The sequence below is a fragment of the Mesoplodon mirus genome (genome assembly GCF_964341445.2).
Source record: "Mesoplodon mirus genome assembly, chromosome: 2".
In the NCBI taxonomy this organism is placed as follows: domain Eukaryota; kingdom Metazoa; phylum Chordata; class Mammalia; order Artiodactyla; family Ziphiidae; genus Mesoplodon; species Mesoplodon mirus.
This window is the reverse complement of record NC_138977.1, coordinates 220,858,820-220,885,498: the sequence shown is the minus strand read 5'-3', so window position 1 is coordinate 220,885,498 and position 26,679 is coordinate 220,858,820. Positions and strand designations below refer to the sequence as shown.

Here is a 26,679-nt window from a genome sequence, read left to right as displayed (position 1 = left end):
TTTTTTTTTGGGGGGGGGAGGGGGAGCTACAGATTAGGGAACGAGAGAGGCAAATGGGTGGGGGAGGGTATTTATGTTTTTTTTGGTCAGGAATCTGGCATTATTTGGTAGAAGTCATTTAGGCCCATTTTTAGGCAGGGGCCTTAGCGTCTGACCACATTTGAAACATTCACCCTGTAAATGTTCCAGTTTGCGGATGGGCTTCCAACGGGAACATCTCCAAAGCGTGGCGACTGACGACAATCACGGATGGAGATTAAAGCTTCCATTCTCTGTTGACACCTGAGCACATCATCAGAGGGAATACTGAACTGTCAGCGGATGTCAAGGCATTATTTACCGGAGAGCTAGTGAAACCACGGGGGCTAGAAACACAATCATCCATAAAAACACATCATTTAAAACCCGGCTTCTAACCTAACAGCTTCAGTCGGGCCGTCCCTCGGCAGCCATCTTGGGTTTATAGGAACCATCAGCGGGTCGATCTGTCTCTGTCCTCACGCGCAGGCGCAGCGTCTTCTCCAGCGGATGCCGATGGAGAACCGTTTCCACGAGTTCGCTGTTCATTTGAGTTTGCAAAAGAACCATGAAATTCAGGAAATAAACAGACATCAGGGAGAGTACTTCTGCTCCAACATACACATGTGTGGGACATCACATCTGTGTGATCATATTTTTATTTCGGAAATTTGGAAAGCACACTAATCATAACTGAGCCCTTCTGCAACGCCTCAGAGTTTTCCAGTCAACAGGCACCAGTCCTGCAATGCCCAGCTAAGTGGGCAAAGTCTGTCATCCTTTTAAATGTGCAGGTTAGGAAATGGAAATAGTCAGGAGTTACCTGCTGGATAAAGGGAGAGAGCAGGTTTATGAAAAGAGCAAGTCAGAGTGTCTGGGTCCAGGTGTGAGAAGCTGTCCTTGACTCTTCCCTGTTTTAAATATTTACTGAGCGCCTTCTACGTGCCAGCCCCTGGGACGAGTAAAATAGGAAGACTCCTGCTTTTACAAACTTTCCGTTCTAGTGGGAGAGACAGACTTCAAATAAACAATCACACAAACGTATAATTACAAACTGTTGATAACTGCTACTGCAGTGAAGGACAGGATGCTCTAAGGGAAGGAAACTAGGGGACCTCATTTATTTATTTATTTACTTTTAATTTTATATTGGAGTATAGTTGATTAACGATATTGTGATTGTTTCAGGTGTACAGCAAAGTGATTCAGTTATACATATATATGTATCTATTCTTTTTCAAATTCTTTTTCCACTTAGGTTGTCACATAATATTGAGCAGAGTTCTCTGTGCTAGGGGACCCCATTGAGATTGTCAGAGTTGGGGGGCACCAAGGGATGTCCCCCTCCCAGGAAGTGACATTTAAATGGAGAACTGAAGCCACAGTTGTCCAGGGAAGAGAGGAGGAAGAACTTTCTAGGCTTGAGGGAAGGGTATGTGCAGAGGTCATGGTATAGGAAAGAGCTTGATCTGTTGAAGGTCTTGACTGGATCCAGATGGAGAGATGCAGAGGGAAGGTGGAGGAACCAGAGAGAGAGAGAGAGAGAGAGAGAGAGAGAGAGAGAGAGAGAGAGAGTGCGAGAGGCCAGATAACAGGTCAGTTGGAAGCAATGAGCCTGTCTCAAGGAGAGAGCTCCGTTTCCCACCTCCACAAGGAAAAGAATGGGACCTCCTTGCGGTTCCCGTGGAGTTTCTGATTCAACTTTGGAAAATAAAATATCTTTAAGGCAATTTAATAAAAGTATCCCCCTCTGTACTGCATCCAAACAGGAATTCTAAATCTATTGCTGATATAAATCACTTCCCAGAGTGTGTGGGTGGGAAACTTCTGTCTTATTGTTTCAGTAATCCTGTGTCTACTGTTTATTGTACAGAAATAAATCCCCAAAAGAACAAGGTTCATGTTAGAGTTGATCCTCTGGGGAGAGTTGCAACAGATCTATTCAGTTTCGTTTTCATATACTTCCTCATGTCAATAAATCTCTATCATGTCAATAAATCTCTTTTCATATTCCTTTAGTTATTTTGAAATATACAGATTTTAGAAAAAAATAGTTCTTCTTATTCAAGTCCTTGAGATCAAGCTGTTTCCTATAGCATGACCTCTGCACATACCCTTCCCTCAAGCCTAGAAAGTTCTTCCTTCTGTCTTCCCTGGACAACTGTGGCTTCAGTTCTCCATTTAAATGTCACTTCCTGGGAGGGGGACATCCCTTGGTGCCCCCCAACTCTGACAATGCTGTTCTCAAATTTTTCAGACAGAAGTCTTCATTGAGACTGTTATCAAAGAGACTCCAACCGGGAAACTAGGAATAAAATGCAGCTTCACATACGTCTCTTCCACCTCTTCCCAGGTACACTGGGAGCTTGGACAGATCACCCCAGAAGAAGAAATCACTGTGAAATTAAGACTGAAGCAGCAGTCTGACCCTGAGTCTCTGAGTTTTCTACTATGTGATGGGATAAAAAACTTTTTTACTCTGCCAAACTTCCTTCCAAAATGCTTTTTAAAGGTATACAAACCTGGCTGTGAAGAACTCCTTTCCATTGGTCCATTGGACGAGTAGGTAGTGAATGTTTGTTATGTGCCATGTACTGGATCAGATTTTCTAAGGGACTCGCCCTCCCCAAGAAAAGATTCCACTCTGTCTTTACAGAGCTTACAGTCTAATGAGGACATAAAACCCAAGTTCTTCCACCCCAATGTAGGCATCACACTGATAGTTCCAACTGAAAAGGCAACCAGAATTCAAAGGATGTGGCAATACCTTGGGCAAGGAGATCTGGAAATGGGGGTTTCAGGGGAGGGGAGGAAGGGTCAGGTGTGGATATCAGGTGAGCAGTCACAGAGAGATAAGAAGGAGGGGATGGACCGTGGTTGGGAGAGAGGAATACAGAAGCCATAATGAAGGGTGATGCATGGGGGAAACCACGGTCTTATTTCATGGGGATGATCTGAGCCCATATTTTATTTGGAAAATGACTTCTTGAGATGAGGGGTTGACTCCTGTAGATGCAGTGAATGGGCTGCTATGGATGAGAAATTTGCAGATGACCGATAGATGATCCAGATGGGGGAGGGAGGGAGTGGTACCTTAGGGGCCATGTTCTTGTTGGTTTCACACACATCTACTGACTTTTTTTTCTAACTTAAAGTCATGGATATGGAATATAGGAATGGGGAAATACAAAAAAACTATGAAGGACAAGAATAGTTCATAATCCTGCTGTTCTGAGATGACTTCTTTTAGCATAACATTTGAGTATATTTATTTACCCATAGCTACACACATAATTTTTGGAAAGAAAGTGTTTGTGGTACTAGAAAAGTTCTTTATTTTATTTTATTTTATTTTACTTACTTATGTGTTGTAAGCATTGTTTTATAGCCCAAAATGGTCTCTGAGAATATTATTTTAATGGCTGTAGAGCATTCTATGGAAAGGATGTGCCACAGTTTCCTTAGTCATTCTCATTTTGTTAGGCATTATATGTTACTCTCAAATTTTTGCTAAAATGAATAACTGAGTGATAAACACTCTGGAACATAATATTTGTTGTCATCTCTTATTATTTCCTTAGGATAAATTTCTAGATGCATAATTACCGGGTGAAGCAGCATAAACATGTTCTAGGCTTTTGGTGCACCATATCAGATTGTCAGGGCCCACTATGGACCTCTTTGTTCTTGGATAGGAGCAAACATTTCATTTGGTGAGCTTGCTTCTGCCACTGGGATGACATTTTTGTGTCTTTCTTCCAATTTTCCAAACCAAGAATGGATTCCCATGCCCCAAAGTGTGGGTCCCTTTGTACAGTTAACAGATCACAGAAGAGAACTACCTGGCATGATGGATAAAGTAAATGTGGTCTATGCACACATGGAATATGATTCAGCTATAAAAAGGAATGAGATTCTGACACCTGCTACAACATGGATGAACTTGGAAATTATTCTGGGTAAAAGAAGCCAGACATAAAGGGTCACATATTTCATGATTCCATTTATATGAAATATCCAGAATTGGCAAATCTATAGGGAGACAGAGAGTAGGTTAGTGGTTGCTAGGGGCTATGGGGATCGGGTGGGGGGAATGGGCAGTGACTGCTTAATGATTATGGAGTTTCTTTTAGGGATGGCAAACATGTTCTGGAACTAGGTGGAGGTGATGGTGGCACAGCATTGTGAATGTACTAAATGCTGCTGAATTGTATGTTTAAGAATGGTTAAGATGATAAATTTCATGTTATGTGCATTTTACCTCAATGAAAAAAAACATGCCTGGTATGTATAATAGCTCAGTAAACCAGATAAGAGAACTTACTCAGGATCACAGGGACCCTCTTCATCTATTTCAGCATATCTGGTTCAGGCCATCTGAGAAGCAAAGCACATTCCTTTTGGAAAGAGAAGAAACTAGATCAAAGCTTTGATTTCGGTAGATGACAATTACTTTTCTAATAACTGTCCAGCTAAATTTAGATATAGCGCATTTCTCATAGCATTTAATTTTTCTTTAGAGAGGCTTCCTGATAGGGCAAGATCTAGTTTTCACAAAATAATATAAAATGAAATTAAAAAGACAGCTGGAAGCATCAGCATTTTAATATGGTGGTGGGTGCCTTTTAATGTAAAGATTACCCCCAGAGCCCATGTTACCGACTAGCTTGGAGAGGTTCATCTTTATAAAACCTCTCCCTGGTTCTTTAATTACTCATTTTGTGAGGGAATGAGCTATTGACTATAAAGTTGGCCAGAGAAAGTCTCCGGGAGTTAAAACCTGAATGTAAATTAACAATTAGCTCACCTGGCCTCCATTTTCAGAAGTAAAATATATTCCCATATCTAGGTAAAAGTTGCCAAATAGCTAGTTCATTGGATATCTCCTAATTATAGGGAAATGGCATTAAATCTCTTTCTCTTACTATCTCTGAGATTTAAGATTTTAAATGACAGTTTTGGCTTTGGTTATGCATTAGAATTAGTGTTTCTGAAAGTTTAAAGATATTGATATAAAATAAAAATAGTCTTTTGTCTGAAAAATGAAGAAGAGTACCTTTAGAAATTTCCATTAGAAGGTAGCAACACTGGAAATGAAATTTCCATTAGTCTTATTAACAAAACCTAGGGGACTTTTGAAAGGTGTTTTAATAGAAAAACCTAGCTCAAGAGACTTACAATTAAACCCTAAAGATGAGAAAAAATTAACTTCTTCATCTTTATAGTTATTAGATTTGTGATGGAGGAAAACCTGTCTCAAAGATGAGCCCTCCCAAATAGTGACTCATTAATTAACTAATTCATTCATTCAATAAGCATTTACTGTGAAGTGGCTACCTGCCTTGCATTATGCTAAGCTCCATTGATACAAAGACTATATGAGACAGTTTTTGACATCAGGGTACTTATTGATAATTCAAGACACATAGATTAGTAATACTGATACAAAGTGGACAGGAATATGCCACGTAATTAGTGCAACCAATTCTACACAATAGGAAAATATGCTTACTTTCTGGGGAGATTTGAGATTTCACAGAGAAAATGACCGCGGCACTGGCCCTTGACAGGCAGATGGCCTTTCAACAGGCAAAATTGAGAGAGGGCATTTTGTGGCGGGTAAATAGCAAAGTATGCAGGTAGCAAGGTGAGTAGGCAGAGAGATTATGGTCTGTTTGAGGCACGATGGCTGCTGTCATTTGGCTCAAGTGGAGTTCTTGAAATAGTGGAGTGGGATCTGAGACTGGGTAGGTAGAGGTCCAGTGGTACATGGGAACAGAAAGGCAGGTGGGGCTGGACCATGGATGGTCATGAGACAGAAATTGAAACTGAGCATTGCTTTGGAAGGGGCCTCTCAGATTGGGCATTCTGGTCTTTTTCTCTTGTGGGGTCTGCTGGGAACACTAACTGTTCCCTTGATGAAGCCACTTTGCTGTACTTGCCCCCCCTTCCCTCTAAACAAAGCCCGTATATGGAGGGAGAAATACGACATGTCCTAAGAGCCCTTAGAAATCTTGGACTTAAAAGGCACTTCTTTTGTTTAAAAATGAAACAAAGCACTTCTTATTTCATTTGGGGCTGTGATGCTTTGGTGAGCTGAAAGAAGTAAACTATTCTCTGGCAGTGAATTCCCCTCCAGACTTTGATGATTTAAAGTCAGGCTGAGGAGAGCTACGTTGACACCCAGGAAATTTCATCTCACACACCTTTTTTGGGGGAGGGTGTTGCCCATATTACTCAAACTGGCCAGGGTAGTGAAGATGTTCATTGGATCCTACAGAGGGTCCTGGGGTGGAGGGAAGAGGGCTTCTCGAGTGAGAGGGAAAGAGCAGTCAGAAGACGTGCTGAAGGCCACGGTGAGCCTGGGAAGGGAGGAGCGTTGCCACAGGTGGTGGCAGCAGGCAGACCAGGAAAGCAGGCAGCCGTCAAGACTGGGGCACTGTCCTTTGTTTCTAGAAAGGGTTTTATAGGAGTCTTTAGAGGCAGCAGTGTAAATATTGTCAGTAACTGCCAGTGAGGGACACGTGAAGATCCAGATTTAAGTTTTAGTTTGCCTGGGCTCATATAGGATTACTAGGTAGGTCCTTTTAAAACTTCATTCAAAAATTCTCATTTGCCATCCATCCCTCCATCCTTCCCTCCATCCCTCCATCTACTCTTCCATCTATCCTTTCATCCGTCCATCCACCCATCTATTTGTTCATCCATCCATCCATCCATCCATCTCTGAACACAGTATGTCATAATGCCCTCCTCAAATCAAGGTATCACCATATGCTTGCTTATTTATTGTCCTTACCCACCTCCCACACACCCCTTAGACTAACTTCCATGGGAGTACACGTTGTCTCTGTCTTGTTCACCACTGTATCCCCCATACCTAGGAAACTACCTGGCACAGAGTAAGTGCTAAATAGATATTTATAAAATAAATGTATTAACTCATTATCATTCTTTAATTCACTCATCCAACATTATGTACCTACTATGTTCTAGGCTTCATGGTATATTCTGGGCATACAATGAACAAAAGACATGTTCTTTGCACCCAAGAAACTAATATTGGGAAACAGGTAAAAAGAACACAGTAAAACATATATTTGGTAATAGTGATATAGATAGAAGACAGGAAACCACATTTATTAAGTAGCCTATATGCACTCGTTACTGTTTGTTGTTTTCCTTGTGATGTGTTTTTCTTATATCACCTTTGCAAGGCATAATCTCCATCCAACTGATGAAGAAACTGAGGCTCTGAGAGATAAAGTCACTTAGTTATTGCTAATAAAAAGTGCTTTAAATTTTTTATTTTATTTTATATTGGAGTATAGTTGATTAACAGTGTTGTGTTAGTTTCAGGTGTACTGAAAAAGTGCTTTGAAAGTACAGAGAGGGTGTGGTTTATTCTGTTGGTGAAGGGATATAGAACCAGTCAAGGAAGACCCCTCAAAGTAGGTGACAACTGTGCTGAGACTTGAAGAAATAAGCAAGATTGCACCCGGTGGAGAGAAGGGAGCTGGGGAAAGAGAGGCTTTCTGGTACTTCTTCCCAGCAGAGACACAAAAGAGCAACTCCCCTTTCAAATAGGAAAGTCAGTAAAATATGTGGATCATCAATAAATATGGCCCATGAACCAGTGCACCTGGAAACGAAAAATAGGATGCCTGTTCCCTGCACACCTAACATTCTGTTTCCATGGTGTTGTCTCCCACGAAACCAAGAAAAGCTTGACTTGCTGTTTGGCTTCTTTTTAAGGACAATAGTGATCACGGGGAAGGGAAGACCCATTTGTCTTCCCAGAAACAGATTATGGTCTTAAATTTAGCAGGCTGAGTCAACATTCTCAAGTGCAGATGCCTACCATCAACAGACTCTATTTTCTTTAAAGAAATCATTATCTTTCAGAATAGAAGGATTCACAAAACATTCTTAATTCATTAGTTTCTAGTTGTTCCATCCTGCCTTAGATGATAGCCTGTGTTTGGTATTTAGGCATAAAATATGGCATTCAAACAATCTTTTCCCTCCCCCACCATCTCTAAATTATATGGGTCATTGCCTTGCCCTCAACTCCAATTTGACAATCCCACTCTGGTGTGAGAAGAAACTAACAGTATCAGGTTCCTTTGCCCTAAACAGTTAATTCATCTCACATGGTTGAGCGGTTCATTCCCAGGAAATGCCTGCCCAGGCTCTGAACAGGGTCAACCCTGACTGTTGCTGGGGGTGAGGGCTCGGGGTGGCAGCAGATGCCCCCTACTTCCTGCTTCTTCCCCTCCAGAGAACCCCAAATATTCTGATAATTCAAAATAAACATCTGTTTCATGTGTTCATCTTCCATAATTCAAATACCTGACGTGCTATACTGAATTTAATTTAAAATGTGAAGCTAATATTAAAAATCTGGAGAGGCTTGAAGAAGTTATATGTGCTGGATGATTCCCTCAAATTTAAAAGAGGTGAATCCATGTTTGATAGAATTAAAGAAAAATGTGTTGTCACTGTCAGATTGAAAACCACAATCCCCCAAACAAAGCCATCTTCATGGCCCACTCTCCAGACTCCAGCTCTGTGTGTAAACGGAGCTCCTCAGATATCTCTGCCAGGATCCTGGCAGTGGCTCAAATTTTACAGTTGTTTTACCGAGGTGTCCATTGGTATTAGGCCCTCTTGCTTTTGATCATTCTGACTTGCTTTCTCCTTCTGAACTGTGTTTCTGTAACCAATTTACAGGACTGCGTATTCAATTTCAGCTGCCCAATGGCAGCTGACGTGGACAGCACAGCTCAGGCGCTCACTCTCCCCAGCCATCTAGCTGGCTTTTGTGCCATCAACTGGCATCCTGAGTCATTCATAGGCTAGCTGATTACAGGCAGCTGAAGGTCCAGATAGAAGGCCCCTGGTCGTCTTTCACAGGCGCCTGTCTATTCACTTCCCAGGAAACCCCTCAGACTTACCCCAGTGTCATTCTCTGGTAGTTTGTCCCAAACAAAGAGAAACGGGTTGGTAATACTCGAAGAATATCTGACCAAGGGAGTCGGCCAGCCTTGGATCAGTCCTACAATGAGCTCTCTCCTTGCCCATCAATTTTCTGGGTAATTGGATAAAGAAAATTGACTATTTTTCTTTTAGAATCAGCGGGAATTTTGTAACTTGACAAGTGAAAAATATATATATATTTCTCTCTGATAAAGACTACTTTGCCAGGAGAGAAACTCCTGAGAATCAGTAATGCATTTATTCCTGGTTAACAGTGGGGGGTTAGAAATGCTTTCAGGACCCATCGACTATTTCCAACTTTAAAATTTGTGAAAACTCAACCCCACTGCCTACATCTGTGTCAAACTCAACATGAAACTGCAAAAAGCCTTTTCCAAGACGACTCCTAAACATGCCCTCTTTTTATGACCTGTACCCCCAAAGAAGGTTCTATGGCTTTGCAATGGTTTGTCTCCCATTCATAGGCTGGGTCTCATCCCATTCCAGTTCCTCTCCTCCTTCCTCTTATAAACCTCTGAATGGCAATAGAAGGCAAAGTAGATTTCTGCTGCCTTCTCCAGCTGTCTTCTTCCACAGTCAGGGTTCGCAGCTCTGAGCAAGAGGGGAGGGAAAGGGTATCAATGTCTGTGTCCCCTCCCTGCTTCCCTCCAAGCTGCTGCCTGGGAGAGCATAAAGCCATAATAAAGACACTAGTAACGTTTAGCCCATTTGACTGAACGAGTCCAAAGGGATGCAGACACCCGAGGACTTTATTGAAAAGTCTGCCACCAGGGCGAGGGCTTCAGGCCAGGCTGGCTCTTTTCTTGTCTGGTGTTCGGTCCTGCAGAGAGGGCGTTGAGCTGCCGGGACCTTTGTCTCAGTGAACCTAAATACCCCTCCCACAACATCATGCAGAGCAGATGCCTGAGCATTTCAAAGACAGAGGGGCCTGCAAAGGGCGTTGGGGGTCCCGCCACTTCAGAGAGAGGAGAAAGGGAGCTGACGCTGGGAACAATGGGAACCCAGGGCTTTGTAACTCAGAACCCTGTGCCCCTCTCAACTCTCCTCCTCTGACCTTCCCAAACTGGACCAAACAATGGAATTGTGGGAATGCCAGAATCTAAGCAGCTTTGTCAGGGCTTTTGCATTTCTGCTTGAAGTCTTGTTTCCAGATGGAAGAAAGTCGTTGAAGCGAGGGAGGGGGTGTCTTCATGTAGATTAATCCATGTTAGGCTGCATGAACTGGGACGATGGCTTTGTCAGGGTGGTCATGATCCTAAGAGTTTCTGATTTTCTTTTAAAGACTGGGGAGATCACTGCCTATACCTGATGGCCCCAGCGGGCTAGGAAAGACATTGCTTTGAAGCTGACTTAAGTCTGCAGATCAAAAATACTTGCAGTCATCACTCAGTGTTGGCAAAATGTAAGGAGTATTGTGTAGCCCCCAAATCATTTTTATTTAAGAGCTGACACTCAGACTTCTCCCGACCAAAGTATTCGGGAGGGTAGAGGAATCCTACTGGGTTATCAGTGTTTGATTTTCAGTGAGTTTAGCTCTTCTCCCTTCACATCCATTTCTAATTTCAGAAATGTAGAGAACTGAAGCTTCAGATTAATTCCATTCATGCATTATACTGGTTAGTGAAGGAAGAGCTGCAGAGGTCTAATTTTATTTGGAGAAGTAGACCCCAAGACTTTAAAGGTCTCTGCCTGCATAAAAGTACCCAACCACAGGGGAAATTGGGATGAAACATAAAGCCCTGCTTCTGATGTATTTCCATTGCTTTTTGGTTTGGATTGAACAGAAAACCCAGAGCAAACAGTTTTTCTAAGGATATAAACTTCCATTTTTCAATTTTTTTCTGAGCTAGAGAAAAACCCAAATTTTCCAACCTCAGAAGAGTATTCTGATTTCAGATCTGCTCAAAATTTGCTTGAGGACTATGAATTTCTTATCTTACAGGGTTTTGCAACTCCTGGTGAATATAAGTCTATTTCAGAGACCTCCTTGGGGATCACACTGATTGTGGGTTACCTATAGCAAAATGTTTAATCCCAGTTGATGTAGCTTTTCTGCTTCTGGTGGCACGTGTCAGTCAGTGTATGCCCCGAAACTCAAGAAAGAAATTTCTCTCTACTGATAGCCTGAACCTGGTGGGGATCAGAGGCTAAATCATGGAGAAATAAACCAGCGAGTACAATCTGCCCTCTCCCATCATTGACCTTTTTTGATAATCTGCTGTTCTTAATGTCTTTCTGTTCTAATTCCTTAGCTATCTTATTAAAATTTGATTTAAAATTCCAGTTGCATTTTCTGAAAGAAGGTAGCTGTGTTTTGAAGGCAAATTGGAAAACAAACCCAGTTGGATCTTTGGTTGAATATATTTGCCAATGATGAGACATAATCACCGAAAACAAAACAAACCAAAACCCAAAACCCACACTGGGAACTGTACTTGAAGGCATACAGGCCAAGTCAGAGTTGGTGGCAGAGAGAGCTTTCAGCTTCCTGATGTGTTTTGTTCGACCTGCAGTGTGATTTCAACACTGAGTGCTTGTCACGGAACGTGGACTTACAGAAGTGAGTGTTCCTCCTTCTTGCCTTACACCCGGTCCTCATCACTCATTGCTGTCACTGGTCTGACTTCCGAAGGCATCTGAGATTCTGCCTTACACCCGGTCCTCATCACTCATTGCTGTCACTGGTCTGACTTCCGAAGGCATCTGAGATTCTGCCAGGCATGATTCCAGGCACTGGGTCTATCCACTTGTGGACAGGACAGGGAAGTCCTGCCCTCATGACGCTTTTGTTCTAGGAGGGGAGACTGAAATAAAACAACCCCGAAAATAATTTCCAAGATCATTTTTGATAGTGATGTGTGTCCTGTAGAAAAGGTAGAGAGTAACATGGCAGAGGGTGACAGAGGAGGAACATTACACGGCATGGTGGGGAAGGTTACTGAGAGGGTGACATTGAGCTGAGCCCTGTGACACTTTGAGGGAGTGGCAGCCCAGGCACAGGGAATAAGAGGTGCAAAGTTAGGAGGCTGGAATGAGGTTGCAGAGGTCCAGTGTGGTGGGGCGGAAAGAGTGAGGGGGGTGGGGGGATGACAGCGGAGCAGCGGTCTCCTCAGGTGAAGTCAAGTTGTGGAAGCCATTATTGACAAAACAGACGTAGAGTTACAGAGGTGGATGACAAACTTATGGTTACCAGGGGGCAAGGTGGAGGGGGATAAACTGGGACGTTGGGATTGACATATACACTCTACTATGTATAAAATAGATAACTAATAAAGACCTACTGTATAGCACAGGGAACTCTACTCAATACTCTGTAATGGCCTATATGGGAAAAGAATCTAAAAAAAGTGGACATATGTATATGTATAACTGATTCACTGTGCTGTACACCTGACACTAACACAGCATTGTAAATCAATTATACTCCAATAAAAAGAAAAGAAAGAAAAAAAAAGTTGTAGAAGCCATTGGCGGAGCCTGGAATTGGCTGTGGGTGTGGTACCCAATCTGGACAAGGTGCCCGTTGAGATCCCTTCCAAATCTGATTCTGAAACTCTGGTTGGTGCCTCCATGGGCTGTATGGAGACTGGTCACCAAGCTTTGCCATCAGATGAGAGTTCAGGTCTTCTAACAGAGTTCTTATGAGACGTGCAGAAGTATCGCAGCTGCAAGCAAGCGCTCCAGCCCTATTTTGCAGAGAAAAGAGGGGATGGTGAGGTTAAATGAATTGGCCACAATGACTCAACAAGGCATGAGCAGCACCTGAAATAAAGCCCCACTGTGTTGCCTCCTTTTGCTCTAAGCTCGGTACCACAATTTCTCCCCTGTATCACCTCATTATTATTCACTTATGTGGGTGTGATCTGAAAGGGAGCATTGTTTCAGAATCAATAGGGGCTGAGTTCGCGTAGTACAGTGAGTGTCTGAGCTTCAAGTACCTCCTTATCGCCAGCACACAGCAGAGGACAGGTCCAAATAAAACACATTATCTGGCCCTGTTGAGTGTCCAAGCCCAGCAGCTGTATTAATGGAGCTCTTTATATCCATTCCCTTTACGAACCGAATTTTCTCACTTTCATTTCTCTGGGAACTTCTAAATAGAGCTTTTGCTGAAGAATGACAAGGTGTTTGAGTTGGAGAGTTGAACAGAAACCATTTGCTCAATGGAGCTCACACTTGCAAAATGGAGAAAAAAATATGTAAGGAAAGACCACCCCCATTCTAAGATGGCAGGGAGGGATTAAATTACCTGCTTTGTGGCATTCCATATCATGTTTAAATTTCTAGCGCTAGACTGATACACTTAGCATTGACTTCGTACGTTTTTCTCTGAATCTACATGTCTGCAATTAGACACTTAAAAAAATGTTAACACGTTTTTGCACTTAGAATCCTAGTAATTCTCCATTGGGTTTAGCCTGTGTATAGATATGATACTATAGTAATTTTGAAAAGATTTAGATTATCAGTATTATGCCATTATTGAAAACTTCTAGTAAAACTCTTTCTCGTTACCTTCTACCTCCTATTCCTGAGTAGGTTATTGTTATGACTGCCTGGTGGGCACTTGCAGGAAGAATGGTAGTTTCAAATAGTACCGATCCTATCAAATTCAAAATGAGTGTGTTTAGGGCTTCCCTGGTGGCGCAGTGGTTGTGCTTGCCGATGCAGGGGACACGGGTTCGTGCCCCGGTCCGGGAAGATCCCACATGCCGCGGAGCGGCTGGGCCCGTGAGCCATGGCCGCTGAGCCTGCGCGTCCGGAGCCTGTGCTCCGCAATGGGAGACGCCACAACAGTGAGAGGCCGGCGTACCGCAAAAAAAAAAAAAAAAAAAAAAAAATGAGTGTGATTAGAAATTTCTTTTTTGTATCCCATCTTATAGACCCATAGTCCTGATCCTCCCTGTAAGTGTGTTTTGCTTGGTTTACATACTGTTTAAATATTTTCTGAGTCGATATAAAAGAAGGTTTTAAAAAGAAAAATCTGTATTTCTAGCTTATCTGGAAAAGTTCTATCAACACTGGGTCTACCCAGGGCCTGGGTAGGTGCTTGCCCTGACTTCACAGTCCCCATCACTCCCTATTACTGCCTGCCCCTGAGGCTGAATGTCAGTCTGTAATTTATCATTATACTCTTTTTCTTTTTTTAAGAGTAGAGAACTATTTCTCTGTATTTGTGTATTTATCAAAAATGGAAATATAGGGACTTCCCTGGCGGTATAGTGGTTAGGACTCCACGCTTCCACTGAAGGGGGCACGAGTTTGACCCCTGATTGGGGAACTAAGAATCCACATGCTGCCTGGAGTAGCCAGGGGAGCGGGGGATAAAAAAGAAAAAGAAAATTACCCAGGTGACTGTATGCTTCACAAAATGTGGAGTGCTTTGTGTTTCATATGTTGATAGATGCCTGATGGCCAGGCTTATTTAAGGGTTTGCTGGGCCCCTAAATTCATTTGCATTTTTCACCCTCACACTTTCATTTCCTCCACAAGGAAAGGAAAACTTCCCTACCTTTTCCTTGAGTTCACAGCTTAAATGTCACCTCTCCATCCCCACCTTCCCTGATTCCTGTGTTAGATTAGGTGGCCCTGCTCTGTGAGGCTGGTACTTTCCCCATCACAACGCTTGCCAGGCTTTCTTGTAATTACATTTAAACATCATCCTTTAACTCTAAGTTCTATGAGGTCTATGAGGTCATTGTCAGAACCCCAATTCTAGGACATAGTAGGTGTGCAATAAATATTTTTTTAAAAGAATGAATGATGTCACTGCAATCTGGATTTTGAATAAAAATAAAATATAATCTCATTTCATTTGAGTCCTTGTAACAAGCTTTTAAATCTATTCATTATAGTTTCAACATAGAGCGACTGCTTCTGAGAAGAGGATTTTTTCCTCTTTTAAATCTAGAGCAGAAATGGATTTAAACAATTGTTATAGAAATAACACTATTCATGCAGTAAGTAGTAATTGAACACCTACTATGTGCCTCATGCTATTCTCATTGTTGAAGATGCAGTGGTCTCTTGTGAAGATACTACTCTTGTAGGGTTGCGGGATGTGCCAACGATAAACATGTAAATACAGATGAGATAAGCTCAGGTATTGATAAACACTGCAAAGAAGTTAAAACAGGCAAGTGGAGTAGAGAATGACTGAGGCGGGACAGGTGGAGAAAAGAGGCTCCTGTAGCTGATGTTGTCAGGGAATGCCTTTTCCTTGACCTGCTATTTAAACTGAGATTTGAATGATAAGAAAATGCCACCTTTAGGAAGACCTGGGAGAAGAGTGCTCCAGTTACAGCAAGGAGCAAGTGCAAAGGCCCTGGGATGGGAGCAAGCTTTGTGTGTTTGAGGGACAAAGACGGAGCTAATGAGGCTGGAGCTTGAGTGAGGAGCCCGGTATGAGATGAGGTCAGAAAAAGGACAAAATCTTATAGGCCACACAAGAGCATGGATTTTTATTCCAAGGAATGCTGTGCCTTTCACAGACATACAGGCTCCAGATTTCTCTTGGCAGACAGAATGATGACCTAGAGAAATCGTGGGCTTGAGAATGAAACAGACCTTGGTTTGAATCTCCTCTCCACCTTCTACCAAGCATGACCTTCAGCAGGTCTTTCCTTTCTCTGAGCTCAGATTCCAGCTGTAAAATAGGATTAATGCTTTCAATGTGATTGATTCATGCCTTTGTCCATTCATCCCAGAAATACTTATTGTGCTTCTATTGTGTGTCAGGCCCTGGAGGTGGATCCTGTTTTGCACATGGAAATACTGAGGTTCTGAAGAATAGTTAAGTGCCTTGCCTGGGCTGAGCAGATATCAAGGGGCTGGGGCAGGACTGGAATGTGGTCTTCACGGTCTAAATCCTGAGCTTATTCTACCTACTTGATTCCTCCCAGGGTCCTTCCTACCCCTAGATGCTCTCCTTCTTCCCAAACCTATGACCCTAGGAGAATACTTGACAGTGACACATCTTAAAAAATACATTTTGATTGTAGGGGTGGGAGCTAATCTCAGCAGTTGGCACCACTGTTTGACTGGAATCAATGATTTACCTTTAGTAGTGGTATTGGGACACTTCAAACATCATCCAGTAGGTAAGAATTTTTGTTGTTGTTCAGGAAGCTTTTCTCTAGGAATCAAATACTACTTTCACCCAAACAGGAGGGAACTTGTCTTATTCATAGCTACTATTGCTCTTGAAAGTTTTATTATTAGTGTATATATTTTAAAGCTTGAAATAAATGAAGCGGATTCTTCAATATGTGTAGTGGGGATTTGGGGAGTGGCGTGGGGTGGTGGCTTCTAGGGGAAATGTTCACGCCTCCCTCCCATCCCTAGGTCACCAGGCACCAGCTCTTTCCCATTTCCTCCTTGCCTTCTGGCTGACCCTCCCTGTCTTTTAGGAGGCTAACCTAGTCCCTGGCCAGGAAATATTGGGTTTTGCAAGGTTGCACCAGACCCCCCATTTTTTTCTTTTAGAGTGAGGTGCTGATCCCAAAGGGATTTTTATTCACTTTATTTTTTAACTTTTATTTTAAATTTTTATTGGAGTATAGTTGATTTACAACTGATTCACTTTGCTGTACACCTGAAACTAACACAGCATTGTAAATCAACTATGAACCAGACCCTTTTGTCTCCTTACCGTCTCTTCCTGGAGCACCTCATTCATACCGACAGCGACCATTACCACCACTGAGTAGGGGACTCACCACCTTCTTCCTATCAGACGTTGTCTTTCAGCTGAATATCTGATGATGTACTTGCTATTTTCTCTTGGATCTCTTGAAGGAAACTCAAACACAACATGTCCAGACAGATGTTCCCTCCCCAGACCTGTTGTTTTCCTAGTGTTTTCTATCTCAGTGAGTATTACCTCCATCTATTCCATTACACAAGCCAGGAAAAGGGGAATTAACTCTTCATCTCCACCCCAGATCTAGTTCAGCCCCATTTTATCTCCTAAATAGTTCTGGTAATTCTACCACTACCACACTAGTCCAGGCTGCTCTAGGAACCCCCTTCCCACTCACCACAAGGCAGCCAGACTGGTCCTTTCAAATGGCAAAGCTGGTCTTGTGACCCCATGGCTTAGAATTCTCCAGTGTTTCTTTTTTATTTAGAATAAAGATGGAATTCCTTGACTTTACCTACAGGGCCTTGTTGAGTCTGGCCCTTTCTATCCTCTGTACTCTTATCTTAAACTAGAGTTGTCCATGCTCTCTGCCCCGCAGCCAAGCGGGGCTTCTTTCTGCCCATTATGCCGTAGCCTCTTCGCACACTCTTCCCTCAGTCTGGAGCCCTCTTTCATTCCTTCTTTGCTTGGCTGAGTCTCATTCACCCTGTAGTCCCTATTTCTTATCACTGCTCAGGCACGGATTTCCTGGCTGGGTTGAATTCCTTCCTAACAGATTCTGTGTTGCTGTACTGCCACTTTGCAGCCCTTTTTATACTTACAATTTCATCTTTATTTCTTTATTTTTAATTTTTATGGGGGTATAGTTGGTATATACTTACAATTTTAAAGTTTTATTCATGTGATTATTAATCTCTCTCCTCCACGAGCCGGTGAATTTCATGAGCACCGGGACCCTGCCTACTTTTGTCCCTACCCCAGGTACAGTAATTGACATTGTAGATTCAATAGAGGTTTCCTTACCATGAACTGTCAGTGGATACTAATACCCCCTACAAGTTTTGAGGGTATAGTAGTGTCAATCCCAGATAGCTGGGTTGGAGTAATTGACCCGAATTGCCATTACTACCATCACTCCTACCACCATCACCATCACCACCACCATCACACCATCACACCACCACACCACCACACCACCACCATCATCACTGTCATTATCATCATGGTACTCTTAGCCCTAGTGTCAAAGTTAGACAGTTATTATTCCCCTACTATGGGACATAACCAGTTGTTCACTGGTTTCCTGGGAACATCTAGAGTTCTGATGAAGGTGCCTCAGATATTTATATTATGTTGTTTGTTAGTTACCTTCTTAAATAATAAAAATAGTGCTTTTCCTTCAGGCCTTAGAGAGCTTAGGTCTTCAGATCGGAAAACACACAAATTCTCCCAAAGGTAAGAATTGGGATCTTGGTGGCTGGGATCTCACAGGAAGAGTGTTGGGCATGGCTGTGGCTCCATCTCCAGGCTGCGCGTGGAGTGGGAGGGCTCTCTTCACGCAAGCGCTTCCTCGTGGAGGGGTTGGAGCTGCGGCAGACACAGGCCTGGGCAGCCCCTTCTCTGCTGCCCCCCTCTCTTCCAGAGGGCTCCCTGGTACTCCTGCCGTCTGACGCTACCCAGCCGTGTGGCTGACGGGGTCTTGGTGCTCCGGCCAGGTGTCAGGCGTGAGCCTCTGAGGTGGGAGAGCCGAGTTCAGGACACTGGTCCACCAGAGACGTCCTGACTCCATGTAATATCATACGGCGAAAGTTCTCCCAGAGATCTCTGTCTCAATGCTAAGACCCAGCTACATTCAACAACCAGCAAGCTACAGCGCTGGATACCCTGTGCCAAACAACTAGCAAGACAGGAACACAACCCCACCTATTAGCAAAGAGGCAGCCTAAAATCATAATAAGGTCACAGACACCCCAAAACACACCACCGGACACACTCCTGCCCCCCAGAAAGGCAAGATCCAGCCTCATCCACCAGAACACAGGCACCAGTCCCCTCCACCAGGAAGCCTACACAACCCACTGAACCAACCTTAGCCACTGGGGGCAGACACCAAAAACAACGGGAACTACGAACCTGCAGCCTGTGAAAAGGAGACCCCAAACACAGTAAGTTAAGCAAAATGAGAAGACAGAGAACAGATGACAGAGACAGATGATGGATAAAGAAGATGTGGCACGTGTATACAATGGAATATTACTCAGCCATAAAAAGAAATGAAATTTGAGTTATTTGTAGTGAGGTGGATGGACCTAGAGTCTGTCATACAGAGTGAAGTAAGTCAGAAAGAGAAAAACAAATACCGTATGCTAACACATATATATGGAATCTAAAAACAAAAAACAAAAAACGGTTCTGAAGAACCCAGGGGCAGGACAGGAATAAAGACGCAGACGTAGAGAAAGGATCTGAGGACACGGGGAAGGGGAAGGGTAAGCTGGGACGAAGTGAGAGAGTGGCATGAACTTATATATACTACCAAATGTAAAATAGATAGCTAGTGGGAAGCAGCCACATAGCACAGGGAGATTAGCTCTGTGCTTTGTGACCACCTAGAGGGGTGGGATAGGGAGGGTGGGAGGGAGGGAGATGCAAGAGGGAGGAGATATGGGAATATATGTATATGTATAGCTGATTCACTTCGTTATAAAGCAGAAACTAACACACCATTGTAAAGCAATTATACTCCAGTAAAGATGTTAAAAAAACAGAAAAGAATTGGCATCTGATTTATTCATGTAACAAATATTTATTGAGTGCCTAATGTGTGTAAGGTACTCTGTTAGGGGCTTAGAATACCAGGCCCTCAGGGAAATTACTGTAGAGGAAAATAAGCAATAAACAAATAAATTAAAAAATATATATTAGGAATATAAACACTATCCTGAAAACAAAGTGATATAGTAGAGCCTGAGGGGGCTATTTTAGATTGCATAGCGTGGTAGCTTATTTTGCAATGTAACAATCAGCCTTAAAATCTCAGTGGCTTATTTCAACAACAAGGATTTATTTTTAGGTTGCTCCTTTGTTTATGGGCTCTTCATTCACCTGGGACCGGTGATTATCTAGGCACATTCTTTTCAGCAGAGGAAGCGGGTGAGTGGAAACATATAATAGGTCTTAGGGCCTCAGCTAAGACCTGGCCCACTGTCACTTACACCCGCATTTTAGGGCCAAAGCAAATCATGTGGCCGATATCAATGGAGAAAAGTTGCTCTGCCTACAGTGAGTAGTGCTGAAAATACACCCGGCAGGAGTATGGACGTATAATCCTCTTACTGGGAACAGAGTTGGGAACCATAATCCAGTCTACCCTAGAGAGCTCAGGAACCCTCAGCGGAGGTGCCATGCCAGCTGAGACGTACACAAGAGAAGGAGCCAGCCCTGTGATTGTCCTGAGAAGGAGTTCCAGGCAGAGGACCCGGTGAGGAGGAGGTCCCAGGGCAGGAACAGGCTTGGGGAATTGGATGAAACAGGAAAGAATCAAGTGTGGCCGAAGAGGTGGCAGGAGGGAAATTCGGAGAGTTGGCAGGTGTCTGATCACAGGTGGTCTTGCAGGTCACAGTGAGGGTTTGGGTTTTGCAATGAGGAGAATGGGTGTGACCAGGCTACTTGTGTTTTCAAAAGAAAACTCTGGCCATATTTGGTGCCTGATATCTGGCAGGTAGGCAAGTAAAGCAGGTCAGCTTTGCAAACCTTTACGAAGGATGACCTGAAACCCCAGAGGCTTTTTCTCAAGGGATTGAAAAGCTACCCTAGGAAACTGCAGGATAATGTAGCCCAAGCTCTGGTCCTTCCCGCTGGAGCTAGGCATGGACCCTCTGTTTCTTGGGGGTGTACCTCCCCAGGGAGCCAGTTGACTTGTCCGGGAGAAAGAGAGTTCATGGTGGGCCGCAGATATGTACACCACTCTGGCACAACCTCCTAATTCAGAGCAGAAGCCTCAATAAGGAATCACTTTAGAAGAAAGGCTGTGCTTTAATTTATTGTTTTTTTTCCCTAAAGTTTAAACATTCTCTGCACTTGAGTGGCTGTTGCTTATGCATCTGACTTATTTAGGCAATTTGCTATTGTGTGTGTGGTCCAATCCAGCCTGTTTCAGTGAAGTGTATGTTAGACGCTTGGAAATTTTCCAACGGGCATTTTGTGCGTGTGTGTGTGGTGCAGTGGAGGCAGTGGGGGAGAAAAGATGGCAAGAAAATTTTTGACTAGCAACCCAAGCATGATGTTCACAGATGAATAGTATACATTTAATTTGAAGAATGAATTCTTTTTTTTTTTTTTAATTTTGGCTATTGTCAGTCATATTGCAAGCACACTGGTGTGGTTTAAATTAGTGTTGTGGAAGCAATATACTGCAGAGGAGTGCGTGACTCAACTATTAAGAGCAATCCATGAGGACCAAGCACGAAACCATCTCAGCAAATAGAGAAACTTTATATGGAGCTTTTCGCCAGCTGTGTCATCGAGCACAACATGTAACAGTTTGCCCAGAGACTATTTGGGGAAAAACAGTCATTTCATGAAGGGTACAGATTAGGTTTGAAATTTTGTTTGGATCATTTGCCAAGAAATTGGCATCCAAAAATTAAATATGAAAAATGTTAAGGGAATTGGAAACTAAGGCAGGGAACTCGGCTCAGTAAATTTTAACTTTTACTAACCTGTTAGAAAAGAATATTGCTGAGTAATTCTGTCATGTTTATAATTTATCATTTGTTCCTAGTCTATCATTTCTGTAAGGCTCTGATGGGGAAGTAGAAATCTCAGGAGCTTTAAGAGTGGAAGGGCTAAGGTGAAACCTTGGCTTCATGATGTACGGACAGTGTGAGCTTGGGCAAGTTATCTCACTTTGCGCCCACATTTACTCATTTGTAAAGTGGGAGGGGCCGTGCACACCTTACAGGCTTAGGAGAAGAATAAATGAGCTCATGTTTGCAGAAAGCCTTTTTAAACTTGCAAGTACGCAGAGATATGCATTACAACTTTTACTGATGGTCATGACCAGTTGAGGGTCACTATCGAGCACTGCGGATATGAAGAATTTGGAAATAAGAAAATAAGAATCTCAACATTTTTGAAAACTCCTAGGGCTATTTAATTGAACAATCAAAAGAAAAAGCCAGGGCAAGTGTTTCAGCTGCGACTCTGGGGAGTGGACTTGCAAGATGGTGGGAAGCAGATTGTGACCAAAGGCAAAGAAAAATAAAATGAGAACAAATCTGCAACAGGTTTCAATCTGATGTTTTCTGAACCTCATAAGCCAATAGAGGACTTGGAGCCCCTCATCGTTTTCTCATTTCCACATATGATGGGCCCATCAGCTTGGGATGATAAAGAGCTCCCTCTATATAGAGAGAAGCATCTGATGATTCAGAGCAGCTACAGGTGAGGGGGGTGGGACGGGCTTGGGGACCAAGGGCAGGTGTGAAGTCTTTAGGATAGACACCTCCCATCCCAAACAAACAGGGGCCCAGCAAGGCTCCTACCATGACATAATCACTCAGGATCTGTTTATTGCACTGATGAACAAATGGACTAATGGAGACAAAAGCAGGAGATGGGGGCTTAAAATCAGATTCTGCTCATTCTTGAAGTCCCACCTGAAGTTCCACCTTGTCTGTGTGGTCTTTTCACCAGGTAGATATCCTTTTCACCCTGGTTCTTACAGTTTCTACCATTGGGGAGAATGCTTTGGGCCTTTCTTTGCTTGTCTCATTCAGTCTGTTTTTAAAATAGGAGGTTCTTTTCCGGGATGTTTGCCATTACTAGGGGCTGTCCTTTGCACTGAAGACCCAAAGAAGAAAGGGTGTCCTCTACTATCATTGAGTCTACTGCCTGGAAGGGATGATTGATATAGAAGCCAATAACCAACATTTCTCCAAAGAAAATATACAAATGGTCAACAAGTACATGGAAAGATGCTCCACATCTTTAGTCACTAAGGAATTGCAGGTCAAAACCACCATGAGAGGGCTTCCCTGGTGGCACAGTGGTTAAGAATCTGCCTGCCAATGCAGGGGACATGGGTTCGAGCCTTGGTCCGGGAAGATCCCACATGCCGTGGAGCAACTAAGCCCGTGCACCACAACTACTGAGCCTGCGCTGTAGAGCCCGTGAGCCACAACTACTGAGCCCGTGGGCTACAGTTACTGAGCCTGCGCTCTAGAGCCCGTGCTCCGCCACAAGAGAAGCCACCAAAATGAGAAGCCCCCGCTCTGCAAGGAAGAGTAGCCCCCGCTCTCCACAGCTAGAGAAAGCCTGTGCACAGCAACGAAGACCCAGCACAGCCAAAAATAAATAAATAAATTTAAAAAACATGAAAAAATATATATCTTAAAAAACCCCCAAAACCCACCATGAGGTACCACTTCATACGCACCAGGATGGCTATAATTCAATAAACATAAAATAACAAGTGTTGGTGAGGATATGGAGAAATTGGAACCCTTATGTAATGCCAGTGGGAATGTAAAATAGGGCAGCCACTATGGCAACCAGTTTGGAGGTTCCTCATTAAACATAGAATTAGCAGATGACCTAGCAATTCCACTTCTAAGTATGTACAATAAAGAATTGAAAACAGGTGTTCAAATGAAAACTTACACATGAATGTTCACAGCAGCACTATTTACAATAGCCAAAAAATGGAAACATCCCAAATGCCTATCAACTGATGAATGGATAAAAAAAAATGTGATATGTATCCATACAGTGGAATATGTCAGTCATTAAAAGGAATGGAGTACTGATACTAAGTACAACATGGATAAACCTCAAAAACATTAGGTTAGGTGAAGATTTAAGACACGAAAGCTACCTATTTAATAATTCCATTTACATGAAATATCAAGACTGGGTAAATCCACAGAGACAGAATGATCAGTGGTTACCGGGGGCTGAGGGGAGGAAAGAATGGGGAGTGACTGCTTCATGGGCACAGGGTTTCCTTTGGGAGTCAGGAAAATGTCTAGAATTAGTGCTGATGAACGCACAATATTGTGAATGTACTCAGTGCCCCCGAATTCTATACTTTAAATGGTTAATTTTATGTGATGTGAATTTTACCCCAATAAAAATAAATTAGTTAAACAGAACTCCAGTAACTATTCATGGCTTAATGAGGGCTGTAAGAGATGTGTGGTCCTTGCACTGTGGGAACATGTGTGGAGAAAGACTGCCTCTGTCTGGGGGTGTTGAATGGAAAAGATTTTTGTGGAAGGAGGTGGCCTCATCCGGGCAGCATCTTGCAGAGGAAGGGAGTATGCTCCAGGTAGAGGGAGCGATGCAGGTAATATATGGAAGTCTGAACAAGTGTGGTTTGTTTTGGGGACATGAATCTTCTTGCAGGGTTCGTGAGTAGGACGGGCTTGAAATAGTGTAATAGAAAGAAAAAGCAAACAAACACTTATTGAGCACTTACTATGTGCCAGGCAGTAAAGCTAAGGGCTTTGCATCCATTAGGTCGTTGAATCCTCCCAACAACTCTGATATTTTTTTCAGTCTTATCTGTGATGAAACTGAGTGTGAGAGGAAGTAATTTGCCCAGTGTTGTACAGAAGCTTCACCTGTACAACTACTCAAAGAGAACACACACAGAGTCAGGAGTTTGTAAGAAGAGTGTGATGCTCCATCCCTCCTAGTTAATGCCGCATTATTAGATGTTCAAAGGTGGATTCAGGGACGGCAGGAGAAGCTTTGTTCTTGGAACCAAACATAAACGCACATTGTAACAGCCAGCATTCTCTAGTGAAACAAGACCAATAGGATACATATATATATATGAAGAAATTTAGTATAAGGCTCATGAAATTATGGAGGCTGAGAAATCCCATGATCTGCCATCTGCAGCTGGAGACCCAGGAAGTACAGAGGTGTATTTAAGTCTGAGTCCCGAGGCCTGAGAACCAGGAGCACCCAGGGCAGGGGAAGACCCACGCTGCAGCTCGGGCAACCAGGCAGGAAGGACGAAATTCTGTCTCGCTCCTCCTTTCTGTTCTATTAAGCCCCTCAGCAGATTGCATGATGCCCACCCACATGGGGAAGGCAAGTTGCTTTCCTGAGTCCACTGATTCGAGCGCTAATTTTATCCAGAAACACCCTGTGACACATCCAGAAATAATGTTTAGCCAAATATCTGGTTACCCCGTGATCCAGTCAAGTTGACACATAAAATTAACCATCACATGCATGTTATTGATCTCTTGTGTGTTGGGTTCTGGAAGAGAGTTGTGAGATAGTGTTGCTTTTTATCACAGTTTTAAAAATAGTTAAAATATATTTAAGCAGATCTAGACCAGACTTTTGTGGGTCGCCTGGGTTCAACAGAACACAGTTTGAAAACCACTGCTTGCATTATCAGAAGCCATTTGGCCCTGTTCGGTCATATCATGTGTGCCTCTCGTGCCTTTGAGTGGATTACTATCTTCCTGTGGCCCACTTTTTTACATGTTACATGTAACATGTGGTCAAAATAGTGTCCAGTCATTGGCAGGATTGATAGAACTGCTGTGACTGAGACTTGATGAATGATCATTTGTCCAGTAGATTATATATTTCTGTAATGTCTCTGTATGAGCAATTTAATTTTTGACCTTTGTAACTGCTGGAAAATTCTTTAGAGTTCTCCTACACCCCTTATCTTTTAAAAAATAAACATCTTATTTTAGAATAATTTTAGATTTACAGAAACATTGCAAAGATAGTAGAGTGTGTGTGTGTGTGTGTGTGTGTGTGTACACTCCACACCCAGTCTCCTCTACAATTCACATCTTACATTGGTGTGGTACATTTGTCACAATGAACGAATCAACACAGATACAACGTTATTAAACAAGTCTTGTATTTTATTCAGGTTTTCTTTGTTTTTATCGAATGTCCTGTTTCCATTCCAGAATCCCATCTGGGCTACCACATTACAACTAGTTGTCATGTCCCCTTAGGCTCCCCTTGGCTGTGACAGTTTCTCAGATGTTCCTTGTCTTTGATGAGCTTGACAGTTTTGAGGGGTACTGGTCAGGTGTTTTGTAGAATGTCCCTCAACTGGGGTTTTTCTGATGTTTCTCTCATGGTAAGACTGGGGTCATGGGCTTTGGGAGGTAAAGTGTCATCTTTATCACATCTTATCGCCGTACATACTGTTAACATGACATCACTGTGGATGCTAAACTTGACCACCTGGCTGAGGTCGTCTTTGCCAGGTTTCTCTGCTGTAAAGTTACTCTTTCCCCCTTTCCACCTTGTACTCTCAGGAAGGAAGTCACTATGTGCATCTGCTCTGAAGCAGTGAAAAGTTACGCTCCACCTCCTAGAGCTTTATACCATCTTCTACTTGCTCTCCTTTCTGTTCTCAGTGAAGGAGTAGAAAGTGGGAATTATCTACATGGGGATGACAGTATTTCCCTCCAGGCTTACATTAAGCCAAGGGTTCTTAAAAGTGGTCCTACTGACATCTGAGGGAAGATAATTCTTTGTGGTACCATTTGCTCCATAGGGTGTTTACCAGTCTCCCTGACCTCTTTGCACTAGATACTAGCAACAAACCACGTCCAACCACCAAAAATGTTTCCATACATTTCCAAATGTCTCCTGGGGGGCAAGATTCCCTCCATTCCTCATCCTGGTTGAGAACTACTGCCTTATAGCAAATCAATACTCTGATAGCACTAAGAAAGATCATTCTATTAATAAAAAAAGAAAAATATATAGTAATATACAATATTATTCCTTCTCCAGCCACAGAACTATTAGACCCCAGTAAGAATGCCCCCGTTCGTAGGTTTAACTTAGAGAACTCGGGAAATATATGCATTTGCTCAGTGCCAAAGTGCTGCCTAGACCCAGGGGCAGAATGTAGAACACAGAGTGAATGGCTGTGCTCTACACATGCAGTTCCCGTAGAATGCAGCATGAATGGTGCCCACGGGAGTTGTGCAGGTGAGTGGCCCTGAATTTACAGATCC

The 26,679-nt window shown here is 43.0% G+C and overlaps 1 long non-coding RNA gene across 1 annotated transcript in view; it reads right to left on the bottom strand.

The window, feature by feature from the left end:
* LOC309795153 overlaps positions 1-18,806 on the bottom strand; it is a 399,522-nt gene extending 380,716 nt beyond the window's left edge. Inside the window, exon 1 of the long non-coding RNA XR_014292220.1 lies at positions 18,630-18,806. This is a non-coding gene — a long non-coding RNA (uncharacterized lncRNA). The remainder of the gene's footprint in view (positions 1-18,629) is intronic.
* Positions 18,807-26,679: the final 7,873 nt, after the last annotated feature.